This window comes from Nicotiana attenuata, unplaced genomic scaffold, assembly GCF_001879085.1.
Source record: "Nicotiana attenuata strain UT unplaced genomic scaffold, NIATTr2, whole genome shotgun sequence".
In the NCBI taxonomy this organism is placed as follows: domain Eukaryota; kingdom Viridiplantae; phylum Streptophyta; class Magnoliopsida; order Solanales; family Solanaceae; genus Nicotiana; species Nicotiana attenuata.
This window is the reverse complement of record NW_017673438.1, coordinates 9320-16420: the sequence shown is the minus strand read 5'-3', so window position 1 is coordinate 16420 and position 7101 is coordinate 9320. Positions and strand designations below refer to the sequence as shown.

At 31.9% G+C, this 7101-nt stretch overlaps 1 protein-coding gene across 2 annotated transcripts in view; it reads right to left on the bottom strand.

Annotated features, from left to right (window-relative positions):
• The window catches only part of LOC109216383 (acetyl-CoA carboxylase 1-like), a 15429-nt gene extending 14870 nt beyond the window's left edge, over positions 1 to 559 (bottom strand). Inside the window, exon 1 of one of the 2 annotated variants that reach the window (XM_019380531.1) lies at positions 204 to 559. The gene's annotated coding sequence lies outside the window, so the exon portion shown is untranslated. The remainder of the gene's footprint in view (positions 1 to 203) is intronic. The other variant, XM_019380532.1, reaches the window with a different exon arrangement.
• Positions 560 to 7101: the final 6542 nt, after the last annotated feature.

The following is a 7101-nucleotide window of genomic DNA, read 5'->3' as shown; positions in this document are numbered from 1 at the left end:
CCCCCACGCACACGTAAAAAAAGATCTTTTTAATTTTCAATTGCAAGAGGAGAAGTACTCTTTCAACTAATCACGCATCAACTCAAACTCAAAATATATATACTTAACAACAACAACAACAACAACAGCACCCAAAAAAAAAAGGAAAACAGGAAAACAAAAAGAATTTTAAGAAAATCAAGAATATACAGTTGACAAATTACCAGTTAAATTCAGCAGAGAGGTGCTCAGCAGTAAATTTAAACTTGTCCAGTTTGATTAAAAGAGAAAATATACATACCCGTATATCAAAAATAGCTAATTCAGACAGAAATATGAAGTGGGGTGTAAAAAAATTCAATATTTTAGAGAAAGAATTGAAGAATGTGAATTTTTTCAATCTGATTGGGCCATGTGAAGCAATATGTATGGTTCAAGAAATGAGAGAAGAGCACAATGTGAAGGCACAAATCTGAAGTAGAAGATTGTTTTTATTTGCTCTACTGCACAGAAGAGAAGAAGAAGAAGAAGAAGTAATGGGGGTAGAAAATGGTGCAATTCATTGTTTGGTTTGGATTAGTTGGGGAGTTCTTTAAATATGAACTCATCTTTCAATCACTCCTAGCACGTGCTACCTGCCTTTGCCACCCCACCCCATTCTCCTACCTTCAATCAAATAGTACGTACATTTATTTTGCGTTTATCGTATCTGAATAAACCAATTAACATATGACATTTGTTTTCTTTACTAAGTTTTAATTATAATTAATTAATTTATATATTCTTTAATTTATGACTGTTAACATTCCTTGTTATCACTATGCTTTTTTTGAAGCATTGACAATGTAGAATTGCACCCATGACTTCTTTTATGATCCTAGATGTGGACTTCAAGCATAAATTTTTTAAAGAGTTTCACTTACATATTCATTATCAATTCAAATAAGTGATATCTACTTGGAATGTTCATAGAGCATGTGATTTATAATCTTGAAATTAAGATAAATCACATGCTACAATAGGTAGAGACAATCTGATAATTTGTATAATATCAATATATATTTTCTTGAAAAAGAAAATCTTCAATCGAATTTATATACACAAAGTCTCTATCTCTCCCTCCACGTTCCATTTTGCATTACAATTTTTTCATATTTAGGTTGTTCCGAAGAGAATAACACCATATTATATTTAAAAAAAATTATTTTAGTTTCTTACCTTAAGCACATCTTTTACATCTATAGAAATATCATGACATATTTATGAGAAGCTATAGAAATATATTTTTGGTATATGCCCAACAATTAATTGTTTCATCTCTATAACTTTAAAACACTTCAAACATTGTCATATAAAATGAGAGAGAGTGAGTAAGTGTGTATTTCTATTTATATAATATACCCCTATAGTTTGAACGAGCATATTGTTTGCACAACCGCCACTGTTGAATGTGGATTAACACTATATACGCTCATATTTACGGGAGAATTACTAAGGGAAAAGAAAAAAAAAGAAAAATTGAATGTGTGGAAAATTAAAATTAAAATTAATGTGTTATGTACGTATGATTAAATTTCAAATTATTTAATTTCATTGAACGTGAAAAATGGAGGTAGTTCACGAAGCTGTTGAGTGTTTGCGGTGAAGGTGTTATAAAACAAAACATATAATTTGTTTATTATAGGACATAAACTTTTGGTGTTTAACAATTTAATTTCTTTATCTAATTGTTTGCAAATTGTAATTCATTATTCTTTACCTTAGATGGCTGCTGGACCACATTCTGGAGTATTACTTTCGAAGACCGATGTCGACCTTTATGTCAAGAAGTGAAAAGAGGGACAAATTTCAATATTCACATTTTTCACATTTATACAGTACAGTTTTTGGAGTTTCTTGTTTCCTTTGGTATTTTCAATATAAAATGGTGTTGGAAATTAGGCGGATTTTTTTTTTTTTACTAAAAGTTGGGTGGTGTAGATGTAGTCGACCGGCCCTTCTGGCCTGTCACGAATAACTTGTCAAAAATAGAAGCATGTTCACAGCAAATCTTCACCTATTAATTTCTATAGGCATCATAAATAAAGTAAACTTTTGGTTTTCACTTTAATTTGTGCATGACAGGGGGAAGTTGTAAAGAGTAGATTAATTGTAGATAAATGTATAAAAAGGATAACGAAGTATGTAGCTAGGTCACTGATATTAAAATGAGAACAAAGAGATATTTTTAATTTTAATCATTTGGTAGCTCTCAAACCAAATTAATGCAAATTCACACTGGTATATTAAATCTACTAAACAAGTAAAGCGCTTTCGATCCAAAAAATTTTATTTTGCAGGCTCAAACATGAGACTTCGATTAAAAGTAAAATGGATATAGACCATCGTCACGCGATGGAAGAAAATAAGTACTTGTACAATATTCCATCGATTTCGATTTATGTGATACTATCTAGTTATTAGGCCATTTAAAAAAATATTTTATATATGAAAATAATTTAGCTTTTATCTTCTCATTTATTATTTATGATAAGTTTTTATAGTCACACAAATATTATAGTATATTTAGAATAACAAATTTTAAAGTCTTACCTTCTCTCTTAAACTTAGTATTGAATCAACGTGCGTCATATACAATAAAAGGCAGAGAGTAAGTATATGATAGAGTTCGAATAAGGCTGGTGATTAATAATGGATTAAGGGAATGAGTGGGCACAGGGATAGGTACATGGGGATGGTTGTTTGGTTGTGGACTTGTGGTTGGGAGTTAGGTATACGTCCATGCATTCATCACCTTTTTCGTCAATTATTATAAATTCAAGTAATATACATTTGGTTTGTTTACATCTTTGATCCATGACGTCATTGTAAGTTGCCTGTGTTCTTTGGCCATGCTTTCTGAAAGCTAGAAGCTATTCAGGAGTATTTTCAATTAAATAATTAAGGCCAAAAAGGTTTGTTTTAGAATGAAATTAGTGGTTATGTGTTCTTATTCCAAGATGTGTCAGAATCCCTCGTGTTTCAATCCAAACCAATATTACAAGTCACAAATAGTTACATCACACATCAATGTACGCAATACACAAATTGGAATACAAATATGCAAAACGAGATTGTTATAATCTATTTATACTATATTAAAAGGACTTTTTTGAATATATATGAGATTTCAAACTTATTTATTCGATTTTGTCTAAATTTTTCTATTTACGGGAAGTAACTAAAGTTTTTACAAAATATATACAAATTCTCGATCAAAATCTACAATTTATCTACAACTTAAATATAATATTTTTGTATAAAAATTTCGGTTAAAAATTACAATTTACATATATATAGTTTTTTTTGGTAATAAATGTAAAATATTACTATTCACAAACCAAATTAATACATCTCTTGAGCTCCTATAGCTACAGTACCCTCATCTCTGCAGTTAGGCCTCTAAATACAAAACAAAAAATAAAAAAATAAAAACTAGAAAAATGCTACTAACTACACAAACTAACCTCTAGTATATCCTTTTAAGTACACAACATGTTCAGTAATTGTCTACATTGTTGTGCTTTCCTACCTATTTGTATATCCTCTAATTTGTATTTGAGTTCCCTTTTTAGCTGTGCAGTTGCAAGGTTTGTATTCACAGTTGTGTTCCTGAATATCTTCCAATTTCGTGCCTGCCATGTGTGGTATATCGCTGCCCCCCCCCCCCCCCCCATATGGATGTCACTACTTCTTTCTTCATCTGTTTCCATTTTCTGCTTTTCAACCAATTTAGGCTTTGTATAACTCCCCTGGCCATCAATTGAATACTTGTCCATTGACTTGGCTTGTTTCTCATCTCCCTTATCCACTCGCAGTCCACAAACAAATGCTGCATTGTTTTCGCTACTCCATTGTATTGTCTGTCACTGTTATGTGCATATGCTGCAGTCTCTCCTTTGTGAGCAATTTTTTTTGATTAGCCAACTAACTATAAACTTGTGTTTTGGCTGCATTACTTTGGTCCACATTAAATCAGCAACTTTGCATCTAACCAATCAGTCAGTAGTGGATTATAGCTCTGAGTTACTGAATATTGTCCATAAGGTGTGAGAGTATATTTACCACTCTGGTACCACCGTGTCATGATTGTCTTAAGTGCATTAAGCTTCCTCCAATACCAGCTACTATCCACTGGAGGGCTATGGTTCCAAATGGTATCATTTTGCTTTATGTATGTGCCATGCACCCACCTCACCCAAAGTAAGTCCTTTTTCTCATTTAGCTGCCAGAGTAGCTTTCCCACTGAAGCTGTATCACAATTGTTGCATCCCTTTATATTCAATCCTCCATACTTTTTGGTTTACACACCTTCTCCCAAGCCACGTACCAATGCTACCTTCTTGTGTTCCTCTGATGTCCCTCATAGGTAGTCCCTACATCTCTTGTCAACTGCTGTAAACACACTTTGTGGGAGAATAAAGATTGCTCCCCAGAAGTTATAAATTGAAAACATGACAACATTTATAATTTGTAACCTTCCTGCATAAGACAAATGCCTAGAATAAGCATTTGTGATCTTTTCTGTAATTTTATCTAATAATTGCTGACATTCCATCTTGCTCCACTTCTTTGAAGACAAAGGCAACCCCAGGTACCTTATAGGGAATGTTCCTGGTAGAAATCCTGTCATTGCAAGGATCTCCTCCTGTATTTCACTTGTGAGCCCTGCCAAGAATATATTTGACTTGTCTGCATTTGCAACCTATCCAATGACACAATTGAAATGATTCAGTACTTCCATAACTCTTTGAATAGATGTTATCCCTTTTGCAGAAGATCATAAGATCAACTACAAATACCAGATGAGTGAGTTTGAGTCTTTTACACATTAGATGAAATTTGAAATCAGGGAGATCACTCATTCTTTTCAAGGTTCTGGATAAGTATTTCATCACTAAAACAAAGAGTAAAGGAGAGATTGGATTCACTTGACTCAATCCTCTCCTTCCCTCGAAGTAGCCATGTCCTTCACCATTCATCATTCACCATTCACCTTCACATATATATGGTTAATATACAACTAATATACAAAGTATATTAGTTGTATATATTTTGTATGTCGTTTCTACACTCGACATACAAAATATATACAATTTGTTTATGTCTTTTTCTTCAAGTGTCAATATAAAATTCTAACCAAAATTACCTCAAATCTTCACCAAATTCTATTAAAATTGAGATATAAACTAAAAAGGATATACCAAATCATTTGAAATAACACACAATCCAAATAGATAATAATTTCACAATGGGTTGAATCTAGGATATGCATAGTTAATTTAAAGATGATGTTTCTTTTCTTCTGCTTCACAATTTGATGGCTTCGTCAATACTGCTTCGTCAAGCGCACTGAATTGGTGAAGTTTCCTTGGCCTATTCATCCAGATTGAGAGAGACACTATCAACGTACTTCAATGCCATCCACATTCGGGTGAATTCTCAAATAAATTTAAGCCCTTTCACATTCTTATCTGATGGGATATATAAGATATGTAATTAAAAAGACAAATAGAAGGGGAAAAATCTAATCGTAGCAGAAGTTGGAGAGAGGAGAGACAAACAGTGAGTTTTTTCATTGCAGTATTCCAGACGCAATTCATTACAAACTTGGGGAAAGAAGAGGAGGGAGAACAATGGGTAAGATTGAAGTCTGATAGATTATTTGTATATAAAATTATATATAGTAGTAATGTTATTAAGTGATAACCTCTTTAGGAATGGTAAATAATTTATAATGTAGTAACAAAATTTCATTAGCTATTTTACCCTTTAAAAGGACAAAATTGTAATTTATGTAACCTCCCAATGTTTAAGACATTAAAATCAACTAAATTTAAGTATTAAGACCTTCCTTATATGTAAGATATTTTAAACTTTACATAAATCTTCAACTATATAAGTGTCATCATAACAAAGAAGAAAGGCGTAGGAACGGTGAGAACAAATATATTTTGAGAGAAAAACAAAGACTATCACAAACCAACTCATGAGATAGTATTCAACGGCTACAAAGCAAATTTCTTATTACCTTAAGTTCACCAAAGTCAGAAGAAGTGCTACATGCCTTTTTCGTAGGTATTTAGCATAGTTAAAATCAATTAGTAAGATTTTAGTTACTTTATACAAATAATTTTATTATTTGAACAACTTAACATAATTATAAATCCTTTCATGTTATATTTGAATTATATAATGAACTATATTACATTCTCATCTGTTTAAACTACTTTCCTACTCAACCAATATTTTTCGATAAATCATTTTTTATAATATTTGAAAGCTACATTAAATAATTTGAACAAATAACTAAGAAAAATATTAAAAGAAAATAAAACAGAAAAACAAAAATAGTTAGTGTGAGCACGTGATTTTTGCCACGCTTAAATTTCTCCTATAAAATTCCTTAGAATTAGGATTATCCTTTATTATTTGAATTTTTAGGAATTAATTACATGATTTTGTGTCTTGTTTGCATTTTTGTGTGCATTTTTGATTGATATAATTCCAAAAAAGGATATACAAAAAATAGTGTGCATTTTAATATTACAAAAATAAAGAAAATACCAAAATGGTCCTTGCATTTCTACTTTTAATTTTTAAAATTTGTCTTAAGTTTTCTTTGGAAATTAATTAGTATAATTGTAGAGTCAATTGGGTCTTTTATTTTAATCTTGCATTTAATAAAATCAGAAAAAAAATATAAAAATAAAAAATGAAAATAAAATAAAGAAAAGAAAACAATGATAAAAAGAATTAAAAGGTTTTTGATTTTGGGCCCTGCACATAAGGACTCCAAAATCGGACCAAAATCACCCCATGCCCAAGCCCAATCTCACAGTAACCCGGTCCAGCCCCTTTTAATTGAAACGACGTCGTTTAGCCAAGATTCAATCTTGGCCGTCTATGTTTCTCGATCGGACGGTTGAGAAGCCCATATGTTTTAATATAAATATGTTCAAACGACCCCTACCCCCCTCAGGACCCCCTACCCTCTCATCTCTCAGACCCTTCACCGGAAATCCTAGCACCACCGTCCCCGCCGTGTCCCTGCCGTCTTCCGCCGTACGCCGTCGGCCGGAA